Source organism: Tupaia chinensis, unplaced genomic scaffold (assembly GCF_000334495.1).
Source record: "Tupaia chinensis unplaced genomic scaffold, TupChi_1.0 Scaffold000387_1, whole genome shotgun sequence".
NCBI classification, from domain to species: domain Eukaryota; kingdom Metazoa; phylum Chordata; class Mammalia; order Scandentia; family Tupaiidae; genus Tupaia; species Tupaia belangeri.
In genome coordinates this window covers 345476-368277 of record NW_006159889.1, presented here as the reverse complement: position 1 = coordinate 368277, position 22802 = coordinate 345476, and the positions used below count along the sequence as shown (strand labels likewise).

The following is a 22802-nucleotide window of genomic DNA, read 5'->3' as shown; positions in this document are numbered from 1 at the left end:
TGTGCATGCATGCCCACGATCCCGAGAGGAGAATGGAGGAGAAGGGATTGCGGCGTGGCCATCCCCTCTGGAGGGTGGTTTCTCGCTTTCTATCTCTCTGTGTCTCTCTGTCTGTCTGGCGAGCGCACGCGCCCTATAGCAAAAACCTCTTCAAAATAAATAAATAAATAAAGATATACTAGGCTAACACTATTCAAAAGAAAGTGCAAGTAGTTATATTACCTTTAAGACAGACTTTAGAGCAAGAACAATTGTCAGGGATAAAGAGGGAGATTATGATAAAGAGATCAGTTTCCCAAGAACGCATAGCAACCCTTAATGTGTATGTGCCTAACAGCAGAGCATCAAAACATAGGACACCAAAACTGATAGAAATGCCAAGAGAATAGATAAATCGGATGTCCCTCTATCAGAAATGGACAGAACAGTACTGACAGGTGGTATGGTGGTAAAGGGCTGGACTCTCACATGGCCGACCTCGGTTCATGTCCCAGACCTGACAGCTTGCTTTCTCATTTTCCTTTTCTCTCTCCCTCTGTCTCTTTCTGGTCAAATTGAAAAATAATAAAAATAGGTGAAAAAATAATTCTTTAAAGAAAAAAAAAAAAAAAGGACAGAACCAGCAGGCAAGAAAATCAGTAAGAACATGGACCAGTAGGTTATATAGCAGTTAAGGTGCTGGACTGCCATAGTTCGAGTCCTGGACCTGGTGGCTAGAAGATCATGATAGATGTATGTGCGTGTGTGCCCAAAATCCCAGGAGGAGAATGAAAGAGAAAAGATTGCAGCATGGCTGTCCCACTAGGGGTGACTTATTCTCTCTCTCACTGTCTCTTTCTGACAAGCACATGTGCCCTATGGCAAAAACCTCAATAATAATAATAATAAATTTCAAAATTAAATCCGTAAGGACATGGTTGAGCTTAGCATTATCAGCCAACTGGATACAATTGGCATCTATAGAATGCATTATAACACATATTCTTCTCAAGTTCACATGGAGCATTCACTAAAATAGACCACATTCTGGTCCATAAAACAACCTAATAAATTTGAATAGTCGTTGAACGACACTTGCTCTCAGATCACAATGGAATTAAACTAAATAGTAATAACAGAAAAATCCCCCAAATATTTGGCAATTAAACCACATACTTCTGAATAACACTTAGGTCAAATAAGAGATCTCAAGAGTAATTTTTAAATTTTTGGACTAAATGAAATGAAAACACTACTCATTGTTACATGGTAGCCACAACCATCATCCTTGTTATTTTTCTACCTCACCCTCTGGCCACAGGCCTGCCTCAGTCATGCTGAGTTCCCATGATTACCATGGACCATCCGGCTCCCACTTCTTGGGTCTGGCTAATTCACTGTACCTTGTACTTCCCAGCTGTCACTGCTCTAAAAATCTTAGCATACCTCGGACTGAGCTTACAAAGCCTGAGTTATCATAGACACAGAAGAGAGTAAAGGGCCCTCCTTATCTAAAGCATTTCTACAGGCCGCAGATATGGTAATCCCACAATGGAACAGATCACCCAGACAGGGTGAGAGCGGTGTTTAAGCAGAGGCAGGAAGAGAGGCTGCCAGCAATGTTAGGATGCCTGCGAGTAAGTTGTGAACTCACTGACCCCTTATGGCCCCTTCCAATTGTTAAAATTTTTGGAATTCTAAAATTCTCCACAATTCTTAGAGCTTGCGATCTTAAGGCTAGATTATTCCCAAATTATTGTTTGTAAGAGTATTTGATGTTAGTGTTCTATGAGTCTTAGGTTTCATAAATGGTGCTAAATACAATGAAGTATATACAAAAATTACTACGAAAATTCCTCTTAGGAAGTACCTTTACTGGGGACAATACTTTGATAAGAGCTTTGAATAGAGACCCACATCAAGAGCCTGGAATAGCTAAAGCCTGCGGTTCTGAGGAGTGAAATGAGCCTGAGGGAGAGGGGAAGAGAGAACTGTGCGGGGAAGGGAAGGAGACTATGCCGCCCATCGCACCAACTGTGTGGCAGTAAGCGGTGATTCACAAGACGTCATTCCTTCACTGGAACATTCTCAAAAGTCAATTCTACTCTCAGGAATGCTTAGTCGGGGTGGATTTTTATTTTATATGAAATCCAAGAAAGAGTCAGTTTCATTACATTTGGGACAGTGTGATTCAGGACAAAGCCAGCATGCTTTGCTGAAGGCAGAGGATGCGGGGTGAATGTGAGCCCCTGGGGTATAGCAGGCTTCTCTGGAAGAAAGCAGGGCTTTTCCATGCACCTCTAGGGCACTCCATTCACGTCAAAGTCATATGAATGGCCTTCTCTGCAGGTCAGTGTACAGCCCGAACTACTGATGTGACAGCCCCGGACCTGGAACATTAGAGGAAATTGTGCCACTGTCTGAAAGGACAGAGAGCTCTCGCCCTTCCTCGACCTCACCCCAGCTAATATTCTGTTTGCTCTCAGTTCTGTGTAGGTTTGTAAGATTCCAGGGTTCTGCAAGTCTACAGGTCTCTATGAATCCAAGAATAGAATGGGCTTTATAATTCGAAGGCAACGACAACCACCACAGCCAATGCTATTGCACTTGCCACCTTCCAGGCACTGTGGGAGGCTCTCAATCCAGGGCCTAGCCCACTCTGGGTGTGATGTTTAGGAAGGGAGGTTGATCCCATGAGTGACCACTTGGCCAAATGGGCTCTAAAGAGTGAGCACTGGCATCCCTGATGGCAAAGTGGGCACACTCCCAAAGGCACCTGAGAGTGGAGTTAAGCCAGAGTTCATCCTAGCCAGGAGCAGGACAGACCTGGGTCCCAAGTTAGGAGCAAATTGTAGTCAAGATGAGAAGCTTGAGGGTTGCCTCATCAGAGGCCGGGAAATAGCCCCAGAGGCCCTCAGGTGTCCTGCTCATCTTTGCAGGTAGCCATCCAGGGAGGTGGTCAGGGACATGTGTCCTCGGTTCTCCCCCTGGGAGCCTCTTCTCCTTCAGGAACAGGCCCTGTCTGCCCCCTATCTGGCTCATAGAAATTTTCCTCAGAGCTAGACTCTGTCCTGATTTCCAGGGATGAGCTGAGGTCCAGCTGTGGACCTTCCAAATCTCTGGAGGCAGTCCCAGATACACTCAATGACTTTGAGCCTGCTCAAGCCAAAAGCCCAGTACGTGCACCCTGCCTCAGCCTTTCTTTGGCTCTGAGCCACCAAAATACCCCATTCTCGCAGTGGGGCCAGCTCTCCAGCCCTTCTGTTCACTGCCACCTCAGCTCCTGCTCTGAGAGGCACTCAGACCTGCTGAGCCAGCTTCCCGGCCGAGGCTTGGCCGAGGCTTTTACCTGGACTATGTCTGGTCCTCTTTATTCCATTCTGCCTGTCTTCTCCTTCTACAGCCCATTCCCCAACTGACTTCCATATGATCATTGTAAAATGTGAATCTGACCACAATCCTTCCCTCCCTGTAGTCCTCCAAGGCTTCCCTTAGCCTAAGGCAGAAGGTACTAGTCCCTTAGGCCAGCATTCAGGGCCCTCATGGACTAGCCCTGCTAACCTGTCTGCCTCGGCTCCCTCTCTCCCTTGAACCTCACCTGTGCTCCAGCCATGCAAACCACTGTTTCACACCTTCATGTCTGTGCACTTCCTATTCTCACTGCTTGTCTCACTCTCCTCTAATCCTCTTCAAGGATCAGCCTTCCCTTGGCTACTCCCTGATTTTATAACACCTTACACAAAACTCCACTGTAGCAACAATCACATTGAACTAGAGTTGCCTGATGGCGTTGGCTTCCCCACCCAACTAGGAACATCACGTGAAGTCTTATTTCACTATAGCTTTATCTTGTGTCTGGTACGCAGTACTCACGTTTTGAAGGAAGGAAGGAAGGAAGGAAGGAAGGAAGGAAGGAAGGAAGGAAGGAAGGAAGGGCAATGAGTGAGTGAGTGAGTGAGTGAGTGAGAACAAAGTATGAAGACACCAAGAACAGGCTCCAAGAGGGAGGTAAGGAAGCTGCCGCCAGAGCCTAACTCTGTCTCTCTGTGGGGGTCCATCCTGAACCTGAGCTCTGTGCTCTGAAATCCCCAGAATCCCTGTCATTTCCTCATGTTTGTTGTTTCTGCTGCCCCTGTGAGGAAATGATCCTTGACCCTGCCTTTGGGAAGAGTTGCTCAGGTCTTACCTAAGGCTTTGTCTACTTCTAGATTGGGGGCAGGAAGGCGGGCTACACAACTCACTCCTACCCTGGGCACCAAGACCCTCCTGGCAGGGGATATCCAGGGGAGAGAGTCTGATAGTTGAGCATCTAGGCCTGAGCCAAGATGGGAGAAGAAATTGGGTCCGTGGCAGGGGTGGGATCAACTGGGAAGCCACAGGATCTGGAAGCTGGACCACTGATCCCTGCTGCTACTTCTCCTTGAGCTCCGGTGAGGATTTCCTATCCCAGCTCCTTGTACTTGGCCACATTCCTGATGACAAAGCATTTCATGTTCAGTTGAGCCAAGGGCTTTGGCGGAGTGGGCGGGGAGGAACTATCTATTTTATTCACCAAGGTACCTTCGGGGACCCAACACCGTGCTGGCACATGGTGCAGCTCAGAAACAGTTTGTTGGATGGATGGATGGGTGGGTAGATGGGTGGGTGGATGGATAGATGGAAGAAAGGAAGGAAGGATGTCTTCCCTGAAGTCAAAAGGCTACAGGTAAGAAGTATCTCTAGGGGCTGGACCTTGGGTAAATGTGGCCACCATGACATGGGCCTCTTTGAAGAGGGGTAGAAAATTGGGGGTCAGAGACTCCTATGCCTATTTCCCACCTTCTCAAGTTCTCTGCTCAAATCTTGGAGAGCTGGGGTTGGCATCTCAGTAGAGCCTACTCCTGTGTAAAAATACTCCAACCCCTTCTCTGGTAGGTTTCCCATTTCTGGGTGGGCATTGGAATTTTCTAGGAAGCTTTGAACAATGGAGATTCCTGGGCCCCTCCTGAGACTTACTGACTTTGAATATTGCTGGGCGGAACCACAGAAGCTGTGTTTCTAGAAGTGCCCCAGATGACTCCTAATTGTGCCTTTTAGACAGGCATAGGAACTCCTACCTACTAGATCAAGTTTAGTCTCCCAGGCAAGGTATTCCCAGCTCTGTGGTCTGGCCCCAGCATTCCCGGGGCGCAGCCCATTTTGCCGCCCCCAGAACCCCCGCAACGTGCACCTTTATAAAACTGCTCCATGGTCCCAGGCATGCGCAGGCTCTCTCACAGCCAAGTCGTCACATACGCAATCTCTCTACCTTCCCCTCCTCTACCCAGCGAACTTCTACACATTCTGCAAGGCCCAGCTACAATGACCCTTCCGCGCTTCTTCCGCCCAGTCAGATCGAACTCGGTTCCCTTTCCTGAGAGTGTCCCAGCACCTCCCACAACCCTGTATCACTCCTCACTGTGCCCCTTTTTTAAGGATGCCTGTGGGAGTTTGCCCAAGATGCCTTGGGTAAGCCTCCCAAGAATCCTGTGATGTGGATGAGGACAAGGACGATGATAGCAAACCCTGCTCTAAGATTTCTACATGTGCTGCCAGGCCTTTTCGTCCTCACAACAGTCCTTTGAGGTAGATTCTGTTATTATCAGGCTCATCTTACTGAGGCCAGAGAGGTGAATTCACTTGCCCTAGGTCACACTGTTAAGTGATGAAGCCAGGGCCTAACCCAGGCAGTGTTCCAGGTACTCACTGAGCTTTGGCCCTTTTATAGAGGAGGACATTTAGGACTGGGGCAAACATTTGACCAAATTTTCATAAGTAGTAAAGCCATAATTTGCACCCAAGAGCTTCTGACCCTGGGATTCCTCCCTCCTACACGGCTCCTGTTTAAACTGACTACTAAGTAATCCCCAGCCCAAGCCCCCATTCCTGGTGTGTTCCAGGCTCCCTTCCTCTGTCTCCACAAGTCCCCTGAGACTTGCCTTTTCCACTTCCTGGCCTGGCCTCTCCATCCTGCCCCACCTCAAGTTGCCTAGGAACACCCAGCCCTTGCTGAGGTTACAGGCTCCCTGGCAGGCAGAAGTATAGTACTTGTCAACTTTCCTGGGATTCTCTTACCCAGCATTCTGGACTGAGCGGGGTGAGGCAGCGGAGAGAGCAAGGCTCCTTGCCTCCCTGGGCCTCGGCTTCTCCACTGGTACAGTGAATGGCTCTGCCCTGGCCACCTGCAAAAGTTGAGAGAAGGCTCCGATGAGATAATGGGGCACAACACTTTCAAAACACTGGAGGTCCAGCCCTGAGCACCTCACTCTTGGGCCAGGATTCCAGGTCAGCCAGGAACCCAGCCCTGCCACTGTGGCAGGTTTCCTAGCCTCCCTTGTGCTCCAATGGCCCCATCTAAAGAATCAGAATCACAACTGTATCTCTTCATAGAATCACTAAGAATCAACTGCAGTAGAGGAGGCCTCTCCACCTGCATAAAGGAGTCCCTAGCACAGTGCGAACGCTCCGTAAGTAAATGGTAGCAACTGTTACATGGAGGCCTGCCTTCCTCCATAGAATCATAGCTGTGAAATCAGGCACCTTTCAGAGATCTCCAGTGGGAACCTTGGCCCACCAAGGTGGTCCCCATTCAAGCCATCCCATCCATTGAGAATAACTCTATCTAGCCAGATGACAGCAGGTTTCAAAACTGTTGTAATCACAGGGTTTTTTTTAAGTTTACATATCTATTTCTTCCACGAGCAACAGACAGAGAGACAGCACATCCAATGAGGGCTTGATGCCAGGCCATGAGGAATGGCTCTCACTTCTCAGTCTTAAGAGTCCACTTTAATGCCTCCAGTTACAACTCTCATTAGTCATAGCCTCCAGTGTGTCAGAGGGAACAGGGACAGAGTCAAGATGGGTGTGGTGGGCATGGGGCGAGGTCTAGGCTCTGCACCCACCGGAAGGCCCACAGACACAGAACAAGGAAGCAGGAGGCTTGTCCTAATCAACCCCACAGTGAGGACACACTGACCTCATCCCTGCAGCCAGGTGTGTGGATTTAGTGCCATACATGGCTTTCAAAGCTGAGTCAGCGGGCAGAGGGACATTGTGCACTGCACTGCCCTTAGCTCCTAGTGAAACAGAGTCTCCTTAAGCATTTGATTTGGAGCAACTTACTCTTAAACTTCTCTTTTTTGAAGACAATGATGAGATACCATTTTTCACCCATTCCTTTAACAAAGATTAAAAAGACAAGCCACGCCCAGTATTGTCCAGAGGATGATGAGAAGACAGGTCCCTTTACAGCTGATAGAAGTCCAAGATGCACAACTTTTTTTCAAGGGCGATTTGGCAAAGGCTTAAAAAGGCACCTGTCATTTGACCCTGTAATCCCTCTCCTATGAGGATTTGGACCTTGTTCTTGATATAACAGAGTGCTTTATAATTGCTCCCAAATGAAAACCACCTAATTATTCACTAGTAGGGTGTTGGTTTAATCAGTGAAGGGCTATCAGTCAGCCATTAAAAAAATCCTGGTGAGAAGGGTCAGCTTAGTGGCACAATGGTAACGCACTGCTTACGTGATGTCAAATCCATACGGACGATCTTGGTTCAGTTTTTTGGTTAACATGTACATGCCAGGTGCATACCTGGGATCCTGGCTGGCCTGGAAGGCTGGGTGGAGGAGTGGGGCCACAACATGAGACCCTGTTAAGGGTGCTTGTCTTTCTCTGTTTCTCCGTCTCTTGCTCTCATTAAAGATATAATTAAATCTTTTTAAAAATCACATTGTGGGGGCCAGCAGGTGGCATAGTGGTTAAGGTGCTAAACTTCCATGTGGCCAACTGTGGCTCGATTCCCAGACCCAGCAGCTTGAAACTCATGCCAAGTGCATGTGCATGCATGGCAAAAATCCTCAGAAGACAATGGAGGAGAAGGGATTGTGGTATGGCCATCCCCCCCGGGGTGTGATTTCTTACTTTCTGTTTCTCTGTCTCTCTCTGACTCTTCCGGCAAGCATGTTTGCACTATAGCAAAAATCTCTCTCTCAAAAAAAGAAAAAAAATAAATCATGTTAGGAAGACTGTTTAACCTGCAGAGAGATGTTCATGATATTGGGTACTCAGAAAAGTCATGGCACATTTTTTTCCCTTGGAAAACAGAAAAATACATCATGACTTTTTCAAGAGAAAAAGTAAGCAATTATTTAAAGAATTTTATTATTATTATTATTATTTAGAGAAATGTTTGCTATAGGGCATGTGTGCTCACCAAAGAGAAAGAGAGAGATGAGAGAGACAGAAAGTGAGAAATCACCCCCCAGGGGGGATGGTCATGCCGCAATCTCTTCTCCTCCATTCTCCTCTCAGATTTTGTGCATGTACACACACGCACCCAGCATGATTTTTTTTTCCACCTGGCATGAGTTTTTAAGCCACCTGTCCAGGATTCAAACTGTAGTTGACTACGTGGGAGTCCAGTGACTTAACCATTATGCCATCTGCTGGTCCTGATTATTATCATTTTTTAATTTGCTATAGGGCACATGGGCTTACCAGAGAAAGAAAGACAGACAGAGAGTGAGAGAAAGAGAGAAAGAGGGAGAGAAGTGAGAAAGCAAGCTGCCAGGTCCAGGACTTGAACCACAGTTGGTCATGTGGGAGTCTAGCACCTTAACCACCACACCACTGGCTGGCCCAAAACTAAGCAATTTTTATCTAGAATGATTTGCATTGGTACAACAGGCTTGATAGGCTTTTCCTCACTGGGGCTTGTCTCCTTGAGAACCCAGCAGCTCTGTTGAAAAGAGGTCATGTGGGGAGAATGGCCTCAGCCAGGTACTCAGGTGAGTGCAACTGCATGAGTCACCCCAGCAACGTCACAGGGAGCAGCACTGCCCAGACAATCCACAAAATCATGAGAAATGGTAAGTTATTGCTGGGTAAAGCCACTGCATCTTGGGGTGACTATTGAATAGCAGTAGATGCCTCAAACACCCCATTGTTTTCACTCCTAGATTTTCAGAATCCACACTGATGGCTGGAACAGAAGCAGCAGTGAGTGAGTTCTGAGACTCCTCCCTCGTGTGCTCCTGGAAAGCAGAGCCTTGAGTGACCCCAATTTCGTGAGCCTCTACCACTGGCCAGTCATCGTGCAGCTTTCACAAATACTGCCCCAGACTAAGTGCTTCATAAAGATTTATTAATAAGTGAATAAGTGTCTTAGTTAACACACACTGTGGGGCTATGAGGTAAACATTATTGTTTTATTATTACTCAACTAATACCCATTCATCACAGAAATATCAGAAAAATGCAGATACTACAAAAGAAGAAAACAATAATCACCCCTAATTCTACTACCCATAGATAATTTCAGTTAACATTTAGCATGTATCCACAGAGATCCAAATACATGACATAAGCATATTTACTTTTTAAAATGTGATAAGCATGCTGTTTTGTAACCTGTTTTTCCCCCACTTAAAAATTAATTTACTGAGCCAGCAGGTAGTGTGGTGGTTAAGGGCACTGGACTCTCACATGGCTGACTACAGTTCTAGTTCCGGACCTGGCAGCTTGCTATCTCACTGTTCCTCCCTCTTTCTCTCTCTCTCTCTTTCACTCTGTCCTTCTCTGGTCAAATAAATAAATAAAGTTAAATTTAAAAACACAAAAAGAACAGTCATACAATTAAAAAAATGAATTTACTTTCTTTCCATGACAATGAGTGAATATCTTGACTCAAATCTTTAACGGCTGCACAGTTACCTGACATCAAGGGTCACACATTCTTCAGCCACCCCAACCCCACACAGCGAGGGGTTCTGTGGGCCGCTTGTGCTTTCTGACCCTACTGCCTGACCATAGCTAACTGGATGCAGGACAGACATCTCATCTGCTGTGATTTGGTGTACCCCAAAATGTGTGTGTTGTAATTTGACTGTAATAGGAGCAAGCAGGTGAAAACTTGATCCAATTATTGTGTTGAAGGTTGGGCCTTTGGCAGATTGATAATTGTGTGGTCAGGGTGGGGCCCCATGGGTTGATAGTTAAAAAAATGAGGCAGGCAGAGACCCATAGAGCACACAGATCGTGTTCTCTCTGCACATGCCTGCCATCCTCTCTGCTTCTGACAGCCGTGTTGTGACAATGGCCACCCCCATGCTAGCCTAATGCCTTTAGTGTTTCCAGCCGCCAGAACTGTGAGTCCAATAAACCTCTATTTCTTTATAAATTATTCATTTCTGGGACCAGCAGTTAGCGTAATGGCTTCGTCGCTGGACTCCCATGTAGTCAACAGTGTTTCACGTCCCAGACCCAGTGGCTTAAAACTCACACCAGGCACATGTGCGTGCATGCCCAAGATCCCGGGAGGAGAACGGAGGAGAAGGGATTGTGGCATGGCCATCCCCCTTGGGGGGTGATTTCTCGCTTTCTTTCTCTCTGTCTGTCTCTGTCTGTCTGGCGAGCACATGCACCCTATAGCAAAAACATCTCAAAAAAAAAAACACAAACAAATAAATTATTCATTTCTACAAGCAACACAAGAGTGGACTAAGACATCATTCAACTGCACCTATCAGCTTCTCTCAACTGGAAAACTTAGATTCAGGACAAGGAGACAGTTGAGTCAGCTTCTGAAGGTTGTTGGAATGATCCAACATAAACTCTGACTTGTGTGCTGTTTGTATTCTGCTACGGGGAGCAGAAACATTCTGTGATGAGAGAGAGAAACACAACAGAGACAAGGGATGTAGAACCTGGTGGTCGTGATGGGCCTGGTAAGTCCAGATGTTCCTCAGCATCGGGCTTCACCCCCACCCCTGGTTTATGAGACTCTTCCATATCTTTTCATAAGTTCTCCCTTTCTGACTGAGACTTCCACGTATTGATACTTGTGACCAAACAATCCTAACAATTGTTACTTTAAAGAAATAGAGAAGATAGGACTCTCAGCTGCAGGGGGTGCCTTGGGGAGCCAGTAGAGGGCACAGCCTGCAGTAGAAGAATATTGCCTCTCTAAGCAGAGGCGGTTCCAGCCACCTTACTGTACCAGGTACACAGGCTGGAAGGTAAGCATCCTCATGCCAGGCTCTGCAGCCACGATGTCCCCTGCCTTCCGGTCTCAGCAGCACACATCCGTCAGGCACTTGGCATGAACCAGGCACTGTGCTCAAGGCAAAGACGCACAAGGATGTACAAAACTCCATGTGTGACTTGGGGCAAGTCCCTTCTAGCTCTCTAGCTCTGATCTGTGAGTGGGTTGAAATGTGCAGTTCTAAAGCCTGTCAAGCTCTTCTATCTATGACCTCTCCAGGGCCCCCACCCTCCGAGAAGATGCTATAACAAGTTCTAGAAGTGGCACTGGACTTTCCAAACACCTCATACCCATTGTCTTCCCCACAATCCCACAATGCAGAGTTCATTAGCCCAATCTCAGGGTGGTAGAAATGAGAGAGGCAGAGAGGTTAATCAACCTGCCTGAGGGCTCACAGCTGGTGAATAGAAGGACTGGAACTTAAATCCAAGTCTGAACCAACTGCTCCATTGGGGGAAAACTCAAACAGGCCTTGACCTTTACTCCTGTGGGGGGTTTTTGTTTTGTTTTGTTTTTTGAGAGGTTTTCGCTATAGGGCGTGTGCACTCACTAGAAAGACAGAGAGAGAGACAGAGAGACAGAAAGCGAGAAATCACCCTCCCAGGGAGGATGGCCACGCTGCAATCCCTTCTCCTCCATTCTCCTCTCGGGATCTTGGGCACGCATGCACATGCACCCAGCTTGAGTTTAAGTCACTGGGTCTGGGACTCAAACCACGATCGACTACATAGGAGTCCAGCAACATAGCCATTACACCAACTGCTGGTCCCAATATTCCTGTAGTTTTAAAGATGAAGAAACTTTACAGTTGCCCCCTTAGAATCCACAACTTTGTGCAGGCATCTCTCAGCATACACAAGAGACTGGTTTCGGAATCCCTTATATAAAATGGCAAAATATTTGCCTATAATCTACACAATCCTCCCATCTACTTTATTTTATTTCTATTTCTTTGTTCATGAGAGAGGAGAGAGAGAGAGAGAAGTACCCTTAACAAGGTCTTATGCCAGTTCCCCACAAGCCTTCCTAGCTAGCCAGGATGGTAGGCGTGGGTGCCCAGCCTGGACAGGCCAACAAGGAACCAGCCCATGATCTTCCGTGTGATCTAGCATTGCTGGACCATGTTACCACTGCACCGCCCAGCTGGACCTCCCATATACTGTAAATCATTTCTAGTTTACTTATAATACCTAATGTAATATACATTCTGTGTTACTAGTTATACTATGTTGCTTTTGAATTTGTAATTTTTTTTATTGTGGTGTTTTTTTATAATGCAGTTTTTCTCCCTGAATATTTTCTATCTGTTGTTGGCCAAATTCATGGAGGTGGAGCCTGTAGATATTAAGGGTCAGTTGTAGGAGGTTCCTAGAATGGTCAAATTCATGGAGACAGAAAATAAAATGGCGGTTGCCTAGGACTAGGGGAGAAGGTAGATGTGGAACAGAGCCCAATGTTAGCCATTATGCTAACTGCTGGTCCCCCACAATTATTTTTTTATGCTAAGAAATGGATATAGCAGATGTGATCAATGGGGACAGAGTTTTAATTTAGGAAGATGAAAGAGTCCCAGAGATGGATGGTAGTGATGGTTGCACAACAATGTACACTTAAAAATGGTTATCACTGTACTTGTTTTTAAATTTCCACTGAGAGACAGGGAGAAAGAGGCAGAAAGAGCACTCCCATTGGGCTGTGTTCACTCTGTGATCCTGTCTCCTCTTTTTTCTCATCCTGTTGAGTTTGGGGGCATGCACACACATGCACCTGGCGTGTTTTTCAAATTGCCAAGGATGGAATGCAAACCACAGTTAGCCAGGTGGGATCTGGTTCCCTTAACCACTATGACACTGGGCCAGCCCAGTAAATTTGGTTATGTATATTTTACCACAATTTTTTTTTTGGAGAGGTTCTTGCTATAGGGCACATGCGCTCGCCAGACAGACAGAGAGGGACAGAGAGACAGAAAGTGAGAAATTACCCCCCAGGGGGGATGACCATGCCACAATCCCTTCTCCTCCATTCCCCTCTCAGGATCTTGGGCATGCGTACACACGCGCCCGGCGTGAGTTTTAAGCCACCGGGTCCGGGACACAAACTGCAGTCAACTACATGGGAGTCCAGCGACATAGCCATTACGCTAACTGCTGGTCCCCCACAATTATTTTTTATGCCAAGAAATGGATATAGCAGGATAAAGGTGTAGACCAGAATTTACATGAAGTCTGAAGAAAGACTGAGCTTAGTTCTCAGCTCTGTCACTTGCATACCTGCTTGACCTTGAGCAAATTACTCTGAAATTGTGTCTCAGTTTCCTTCTTTGTGAAGTGGGATAAACAGTATGTTTAGAATCTGTAATAAGAATCAAGCAAGCAATTGTATCCCACTCAGACTCCTCCCTGGCACACAGTAAACTACCGATACACTGGACACTATTATGACATAATCTCAACCCAGGGCCAGTTGGCCTGGGAGATACTACCTGTTGTAAGCCCCACATTACAAAGCCCAAGAGACTGAAGAGCAATGACCTGCCTGAAGTCACCCAGCGAACTTGTCACAGAGCCAAATCTCCACTCTCTGAATCTAGAGATCCTCGATTGCAGCCAGCCCACAGCACTTTCCCTTTCTTAAGAACTAACCTGCCATGATGGGAGCATTCATCTCCAGCCTGAACGTGAAAAGGAAGGGCTCCCCAGGCTCTCAGCTGCTTCTCACTCACTCTCTTACGAAGCATGAATTGCCTCTCTAAGCAGGGGCGGTTCCAGCCACCTTACTGTACCAGGTACACAGGCTGGAAGGTAAGCATCCTCATGCCAGGCTCTGCAGCCACGATGTCCCCTGCCTTCCGGTCTCAGCAGCACACATCCGTCAGGCACTTGGCATGAACCAGGCACTGTGCTCAAGGCAAAGACGCACAAGGATGTACAAAACTCCATGTGTGACTTGGGGCAAGTCCCTTCTAGCTCTCTAGCTCTGATCTGTGAGTGGGTTGAAATGTGCAGTTCTAAAGCCTGTCAAGCTCTTCTATCTATGACCTCTCCAGGGCCCCCACCCTCCGAGAAGATGCTATAACAAGTTCTAGAAGTGGCACTGGACTTTCCAAACACCTCATACCCATTGTCTTCCCCACAATCCCACAATGCAGAGTTCATTAGCCCAATCTCAGGGTGGTAGAAATGAGAGAGGCAGAGAGGTTAATCAACCTGCCTGAGGGCTCACAGCTGGTGAATAGAAGGACTGGAACTTAAATCCAAGTCTGAACCAACTGCTCCATTGGGGGAAAACTCAAACAGGCCTTGACCTTTACTCCTGTGGGGGGTTTTTGTTTTGTTTTGTTTTTTGAGAGGTTTTCGCTATAGGGCGTGTGCACTCACTAGAAAGACAGAGAGAGAGACAGAGAGACAGAAAGCGAGAAATCACCCTCCCAGGGAGGATGGCCACGCTGCAATCCCTTCTCCTCCATTCTCCTCTCGGGATCTTGGGCACGCATGCACATGCACCCAGCTTGAGTTTAAGTCACTGGGTCTGGGACTCAAACCACGATCGACTACATAGGAGTCCAGCAACATAGCCATTACACCAACTGCTGGTCCCAATATTCCTGTAGTTTTAAAGATGAAGAAACTTTACAGTTGCCCCCTTAGAATCCACAACTTTGTGCAGGCATCTCTCAGCATACACAAGAGACTGGTTTCGGAATCCCTTATATAAAATGGCAAAATATTTGCCTATAATCTACACAATCCTCCCATCTACTTTATTTTATTTCTATTTCTTTGTTCATGAGAGAGAGAGAGAGAGAGAGAGAGAGAAGTACCCTTAACAAGGTCTTATGCCAGTTCCCCACAAGCCTTCCTAGCTAGCCAGGATGGTAGGCGTGGGTGCCCAGCCTGGACAGGCCAACAAGGAACCAGCCCATGATCTTCCGTGTGATCTAGCATTGCTGGACCATGTTACCACTGCACCGCCCAGCTGGACCTCCCATATACTGTAAATCATTTCTAGTTTACTTATAATACCTAATGTAATATACATTCTGTGTTACTAGTTATACTATGTTGCTTTTGAATTTGTAATTTTTTTTATTGTGGTGTTTTTTTATAATGCAGTTTTTCTCCCTGAATATTTTCTATCTGTTGTTGGCCAAATTCATGGAGGTGGAGCCTGTAGATATTAAGGGTCAGTTGTAGGAGGTTCCTAGAATGGTCAAATTCATGGAGACAGAAAATAAAATGGCGGTTGCCTAGGACTAGGGGAGAAGGTAGATGTGGAACAGAGCCCAATGTTAGCCATTATGCTAACTGCTGGTCCCCCACAATTATTTTTTTATGCTAAGAAATGGATATAGCAGATGTGATCAATGGGGACAGAGTTTTAATTTAGGAAGATGAAAGAGTCCCAGAGATGGATGGTAGTGATGGTTGCACAACAATGTACACTTAAAAATGGTTATCACTGTACTTGTTTTTAAATTTCCACTGAGAGACAGGGAGAAAGAGGCAGAAAGAGCACTCCCATTGGGCTGTGTTCACTCTGTGATCCTGTCTCCTCTTTTTTCTCATCCTGTTGAGTTTGGGGGCATGCACACACATGCACCTGGCGTGTTTTTCAAATTGCCAAGGATGGAATGCAAACCACAGTTAGCCAGGTGGGATCTGGTTCCCTTAACCACTATGACACTGGGCCAGCCCAGTAAATTTGGTTATGTATATTTTACCACAATTTTTTTTTTGGAGAGGTTCTTGCTATAGGGCACATGCGCTCGCCAGACAGACAGAGAGGGACAGAGAGACAGAAAGTGAGAAATTACCCCCCAGGGGGGATGACCATGCCACAATCCCTTCTCCTCCATTCCCCTCTCAGGATCTTGGGCATGCGTACCCACGGGCCCGGCGTGAGTTTTAAGCCACCGGGTCCGGGACACAAACTGCAGTCAACTACATGGGAGTCCAGCGACATAGCCATTACGCTAACTGCTGGTCCCCCACAATTATTTTTTATGCCAAGAAATGGATATAGCAGGATAAAGGTGTAGACCAGAATTTACATGAAGTCTGAAGAAAGACTGAGCTTAGTTCTCAGCTCTGTCACTTGCATACCTGCTTGACCTTGAGCAAATTACTCTGAAATTGTGTCTCAGTTTCCTTCTTTGTGAAGTGGGATAAACAGTATGTTTAGAATCTGTAATAAGAATCAAGCAAGCAATTGTATCCCACTCAGACTCCTCCCTGGCACACAGTAAACTACCGATACACTGGACACTATTATGACATAATCTCAACCCAGGGCCAGTTGGCCTGGGAGATACTACCTGTTGTAAGCCCCACATTACAAAGCCCAAGAGACTGAAGAGCAATGACCTGCCTGAAGTCACCCAGCGAACTTGTCACAGAGCCAAATCTCCACTCTCTGAATCTAGAGATCCTCGATTGCAGCCAGCCCACAGCACTTTCCCTTTCTTAAGAACTAACCTGCCATGATGGGAGCATTCATCTCCAGCCTGAACGTGAAAAGGAAGGGCTCCCCAGGCTCTCAGCTGCTTCTCACTCACTCTCTTACGAAGCATGAGTCAGATTTGTTTATGGGTGAGTCAGCCACCTCCCTGAAGAATAGGCATGTGACTGCCAGGTGGCATTCAGGTTGGGGTTGGGTGGGAGCAGATGGGGATCAGCTGGGTGGTGGCTGCTTGGTGGTGGAGTGTGTGTGTGCGTGCGCGTGTCTGTGCGTGTGAGAGAGACAAAGAGAGAGCTACAAGCTTGCTTTTGGATCCAAATAGCTGCATGCTGGTATGTAGAAGTCAAGAGGCTCTGGTTTTATACCTTCGATTCTCTACCAAATTCCTCCTTCATTGTGACCTCAAGCAAGTGACTTAACTTCTCTGTTCCTCAGTTTCCTCAGCTGTAGATTTGTGAATAATTCTGGTCTTGCCTTTGGCTTAAGATGTGAGAATGAAAAAAAAAAAAAAAGATGTGAGAATGATGTGGGAGAAGGTATTTTGCACAATTAAAAAGTTACATCAGCATGGGACCAACAGTTAGTGTAATGGCTATGTCACTGGACTCCCATGTAATCGACCGCAGTTCGAGTCCCGGACCCGGTGGCTTAAAGAAGTCACGCCGGGTGCATGTGCATGCATGCCCAGGATCCCGAGAGGAGAATGGAGGAGAAGGGATTGTGGCGTCGCCATGTCCCCCTGGCAGGTGGTTTCTTACTTTCTGTCTCTCTCTGTCTTTCTGGCAAGTGCACGTGCCCTATAGCAAAAAAAAAAAAGTTACATCAGCATGAAGGGCAGTGTCAATCCACTTCTCTGGAGAAATACAGTGCTAAGCACAAGACAGACCCAAGCCATGATTTTTGTTTTTTCCCTTCAGTCTCTAGACTTCTTAGAGGCTCTGAAAAGTTAATTCCTCAGACTCTATCTTTATAAAGGGCCTACTGTGTGCTTAGACTCAGGCCAAGCCATCACTCCTCCCCAGAATCCCATGAGGTCAAGATTCTTCTGCATCCCATTTTACAGAGGAAAAAAACCAAGGCTCATGGGGAGGGAATAAGCAACTCATCAAAGATGGCACTGCTGGCAGGGGGAGAGGACTATAAAGTCAGACTTCCAGGCCGTTCGAGCATTCTGCCTTCCTCAGGGCTGCATCAGGTCCTCTCCTTCCAACCCGAGATGCCAAAAACCATGCATGGAAATTGAGAGAGGCCATGCCTGCAACTCCGAAGTATATCAGATTTGAACTGGAAATGATAATAGTGACCATTTTTTAAGTATTTACTGTATGGCCACCCAACTGCCATTTTCTCACTTCATATTCACAATCGATATTTAGGTGAATACTGATATTATTCCCATTTTGCAGTTGGGAAAATTAAGACTTAGGTTAAGTAATATGCCCAAAGACACACAGCCAGCAGCTCTGTCTCCAAAACTCCCCAAATCCCAGGAGTTAAACCACTGCTGGCTTCCTTCGTCTTTCATTCTTTAGTTTACCAACTTATAAAACAGTTTAACTGCTTTTCTGTGTCAAATAACTTCCTAGGCAGAGGGACCACAGGAATATTTTATTTTATTTTTTTCTGGAGAGGTTTTCCACTATAGGGCGTGTGCGCTCGCCAGACAGACAGAGAGAGACATAGAGACAGAAAGCAAGAAATCACTCCCCAGGGAGGATGGTCACGCCGCAATCCCTTCTCCTCCATTCTCCTCTCAGGATCTTGGGCACGCACGCACACGCGCCCGGCGTGAGTTCTAAGCCACCGGGTCCAGGACACGAACCACGGTTGATTACGTGAGAGTCCAGTGACATAGCCATTATGCTAATTGCTGGTTCCCCAAGGAAGTCTTAATCTAAAGGGAATATGAGGCTCATATAATTTACCAAGATAACCTGCTCGAGCTGGTGCTGGGCCAGGGGCCTGAACAAGCACTACTCATCAGTGTTTGTTTATTTTTTAAATTGAGATCTATAACTCTCACTTACTACCTGTGTAACTGAGGCAAGTTATTTTACTTCCCCGAGCCTCCAGCTTCTCCTTTGGAAAATGGAAAGAAAAATACTTCTAGAGTTTCTTTGAAGATGAAATTAACTGATATATTACATTCATTCATTCAACAAATATGTCATTTTGGGGGACACTGGAGGAAGTAGACAGGAGATTCCCTTGCAACCATGGAAAGATTTTAAATTAAAAAAAAATTTTAAATGAAACATAATATGTATACAGAAAATTGCTAAAATCAGAAGTGTACACAGCCTAATGAGTTGTTACGAACGGAACACACCCATGTCACCAGCATGTTAATGAAGAACAACATTACCAGCAGGGTCAGCAATAGGGTGTGACAAGAGAGACACTCAGTCCTCATGTAAAATTTTGGGGGGCACTCCCCATGTAAAATGTAGGGGTGAAGGGTGCCAAAAAATTCAGTCCTCAAGATAAATAATATTTTAATACATTTTAAAAAATTATTTATTATCATTATTTTTCAATTTTGACCAGAGAGAAAGAGGAGAGAGAGAGAGAGAGAGCCCAAGCCTCCAGGTCCAGGACTTGGATCATGGTCAGCCATGTGGGAATCCAGTGCCCTTAACCACCATGTCACCTGCTGGCCCCAAAATACATTTTTTTAAAATCATAACTAGTGCAAAACACATCCATGATGACAAAATACTGAAATTTTGAATAAAGATGGGGTTAGGAGCAATGCCAAGCTGAGTCATACCAAAGCTCACGCCAACAGGAAAAACTCAGCTCTGACGAGCTGGCCTCCACTTGCCTCACCCGGATTACCGGCTCCCCCTCAGAGTCCCAACCTCCCTTCCAAGGGAGACTTCTCCAGACGCCTAACCAGACAGAGGTGCTGCCTGGTTTTGATCTTTATATACATGAAGTCACACGCTTTTGCACATGACTTCTATACCTGAACGCGGCGTCAGTGATATTTAGTTGTGTTGTTGAACGCCATGGGAAGATGTTTCTTGTTTTGCTTGTTTGACGTGTATTTATTTTCTTTCTTTCAAGAGAGAACACGTCAGTGAGCAAGAGAGACAGGAAGCCCCCCACACGGTCTTGTCACACTGTCATCCCCTTCCTCCAGCCCTCTGGCTAGTCAAGATCATGGGCACGCATGCACCTGGTGTATTTTAGATCCACTCAGGATCCGAACCCAGGGTCAGCCATGTGACTTGCAGCACTGCCGATCCATATGCCCCCACTGCCACCAGGGTGGGCATGGAAAAATGTTTAAACAAGGGGGTCATGTGGTCAGCTGTCATTTAGAGCCAACGTGCTGGCAGGTGAAGGGATGAATGAGCAGTGGTTCGCCCCCACACCAGAGGAAGGGCTGCAGGAACAGAGGAAAACAGGTGGAGTCCAATATTTTAGAGGGGCAGAGTCCACACGATTGGCTGGACACTGGAAATGAGGAAGAGAGAGTCAAGGAAGATGCCAGACCTCTGGCTCGAGCAATCTAGCAGTTAGAGGAGTCACTTCGGGTGGAGACTAGGAGGGGTGGAGGTGGAGACCATAAGTTTCAATTTAAGCATATGAGTGTGAGGTTCCTGTAGGACCTGCAGCAGGATGGACAGACAAGCCCAGCGCTCAGGAGAGGAGAGAAGAGGGATATGCTCCTTCAGCACCCTGAGCGTCAGGGAGCAGGAGTTAGCACCAGGACCTCATTCACAAAGTGTCAGGGAGGGGCACACAAAGGGCTAGAGAAAGGATGCTGAAAAGCCTGCTGGGAGCAGGTGATTTGAACAGGTGTGCAAACCAGAACGGAAATACTAAACACACACAACTGCCCCGCCTGCCCACCAGACCTCCTGGAGTCCGACACCATGTATACCTGCAGTGCAGGAGGATTCAGGTTGCAAAATCTCCTGGGGATTAGGGGCTCTCCTGTCCCAGTCCCTGCTAGCTCCCCTGGCATCAGCGGCAGCTGACTCAGCAAAACTTGTTCTGACTGCTAGGACACTTGCCTTTGGGTAGCGGTTATGGCACTGGACTCCCACATGGCCAACTGCAGTTGAAGTCCTGGACTTGGTGGCTTGAAACTGGCACCAGGTGCATGTGCATAAGTACCCAAAATCCCAAGAGGAAAATGGAGAAGGGACTGTGGTGTGGTCAACCCTCTACTTCTCACTTTCCCTCTCTCTGTCTCTCTCTAGCCAGTGCACATGCCCTATGGCAAAAATGTAAAAAAAGAAAAAAGAAAAACACTGTGTGCTTTTAAAGGCAAAGAAGGCTTTCCTGCCCGCCCAACAGTCTTACTCATTCCCTACTCCTCCAGACAGCTAGGACCCGCCCTGCAACCCTTCCCCCACCCCTGTGCCAGTGCGTGCTCTCAGACACGCACAGGCCCAGAATCTGCCTGTCTACCTGGCACCTCCCTGCAAGTTCCAGAGAGAGAGAGAGTTCTTTTCTTCCCGACTGGCTGGGGCTGGCCCTGCTTGGAGTCAGACCCAGAAAAGCCCAAGTTCCTTCCAGGCCAGGGCTAAAAGCAGTCTCTAGGGAACAAAGCTGCTAGTGTGGGTGCAGACTGGGAAGCAGGGCCCTAGGTCTCCCCAGGCTGAATGCTGGGGCTCCACGGTCTCCTCTCACCCCCTTTTGACCCTTTGTAGGGTAGGCTTATGGAGAGGCTGAGATTCTCTCAGGTCCTTTCCCTGCTCAAAAAATCTCTTATGACGGGACCAGCAGTTAGCATAATGGCTATGTCACTGGACTCCCATGTAGTCGACCACGGTTTGAGTCCCAGACCCAGCGGCTTAAACTCACGCCAGGTACATGTGCATGCCCAAGATCCCAAGAGGAGAATGGAGGAGAAGAGATTATGGCGTGGCCTTCCCCCCTGGGGGGTGATTTCTTGCTTTTTGTCTCCCTGTCTCTCTCTGTCTTTCTGGCAAGCACATGCGCCCTATAGCAAAAACCTCTCCAAAAAAAAAAAAAAAAAAATCTCTTATGGCTTCCTACTGTCCTCCAAATAGTTGTAACTCCTACACCTGGCACATGGGCCTCTGCGGTCCTACTCGCCGGTCTGTTCACACCCAGATCTCCCCATCTTCTTCATCTCTTTTCTCCTAAACCCCGCCACCCCAGCCACGAGGGGCTACTTAGCTGGCTGGCTTAGGCTGCACCATCATGTCTGCTCTCTCTAGGTATTTGCCATGCCCCCTCCCCTGTGACCAAACCTCCCACTTCCTCGAACCTTCTCTGGTGGCCTTCTCTAGTTGGACTTAAATTCTGTTTCCAAGGACGCAGCCACTCAAGCAATAAACATGTCCATCTGAGACCAACCTCTGAATCCGTGTCCATAGCTTCTGATAAGTGCGCCTCCAAACGGTCGCTTCTCGGGTCGTAAGCCTCTGGGAGTGGAACGTCAAGCAGGTCTTGGGGGTCTGTGGTGGAGCAGGTATGGCGGTATGCACTGAAGGTGCTTTGTCCTCATGCGCCATCCTGGCCATGGCATGAGATCTGACTGCGCTTCTGACATCAAGAGCTGGCAGAGCTGGACCGGCTCCAAGCTATTGTGGCGATGCACTGCCCCGTCAGAAAGCACAGGGGCACATGCACACGTGTCGGAGATCTGATGGGCTGGAGGCTGGAGGACGGGGATCATGGTGTGACCGGACCTTACGGAGAGTACTGTTCTCTCTCCTTCACTCTTACGTGTGTGCACACACACTTTATCATGAATAAAGAAAAAAAAAACCTTTTTTTTTCTTTAATTTGGCAGAGAGCGTGTGTGCTCACTGTGAGTTGAGAGGGAAAGTGAGAAATAAAAAAAAAACCTTTTTTTCCCTTTAATTTGGCAAAAAGTGTGTGTGCTCACTGTGAGTTGAGAGGGAAAGTGAGAAATCACCCACCCCTCACGGAGATGGCCACACTGCAATCCTTTCTCCCATTGGGGTCTCTGGATATGCTCACACACGCACCCAGTGTGTGTTTTGAGCCCCTGGGTCTGGGACCTGAGCTGTGCAGTCGGCCATGTGGGATGCAGCCACCTTCACCACCACAGTACCTGCGGACCTGGTATTCTGATTCCTGTACTCTCAACTAGGTATTGCTGGTACTCCCCTCCCCTCTGGCTTCCCTTCCAAATTCAGAGGCTCCACAAGGCCAGCTGGCCTAGAGAAGGAGCACGCCTGCTGGTGAGTATGACCCATGAGCTGCACGGGGCATACCATGACCGTGATGACAACGGGGAGAGGCACACTCAGCTGGCGGAGTACACTAGGAAACAGGATCTATGAAAA

The 22802-nt window shown here is 47.3% G+C and overlaps 1 long non-coding RNA gene across 1 annotated transcript in view; it reads right to left on the bottom strand.

Moving 5' to 3' along the window:
* The window catches only part of LOC102473160 (uncharacterized), a 25977-nt gene extending 3839 nt beyond the window's left edge, over window positions 1-22138 (bottom strand). The window contains exons 1-2 of the long non-coding RNA XR_335311.3: window positions 21844-22138; window positions 6073-6179 (exon numbers count right to left, since the gene is read on the bottom strand). This is a non-coding gene — a long non-coding RNA (uncharacterized LOC102473160). The remainder of the gene's footprint in view (window positions 1-6072; window positions 6180-21843) is intronic.
* Between the last annotated feature and the right edge of the window lie 664 nt (window positions 22139-22802).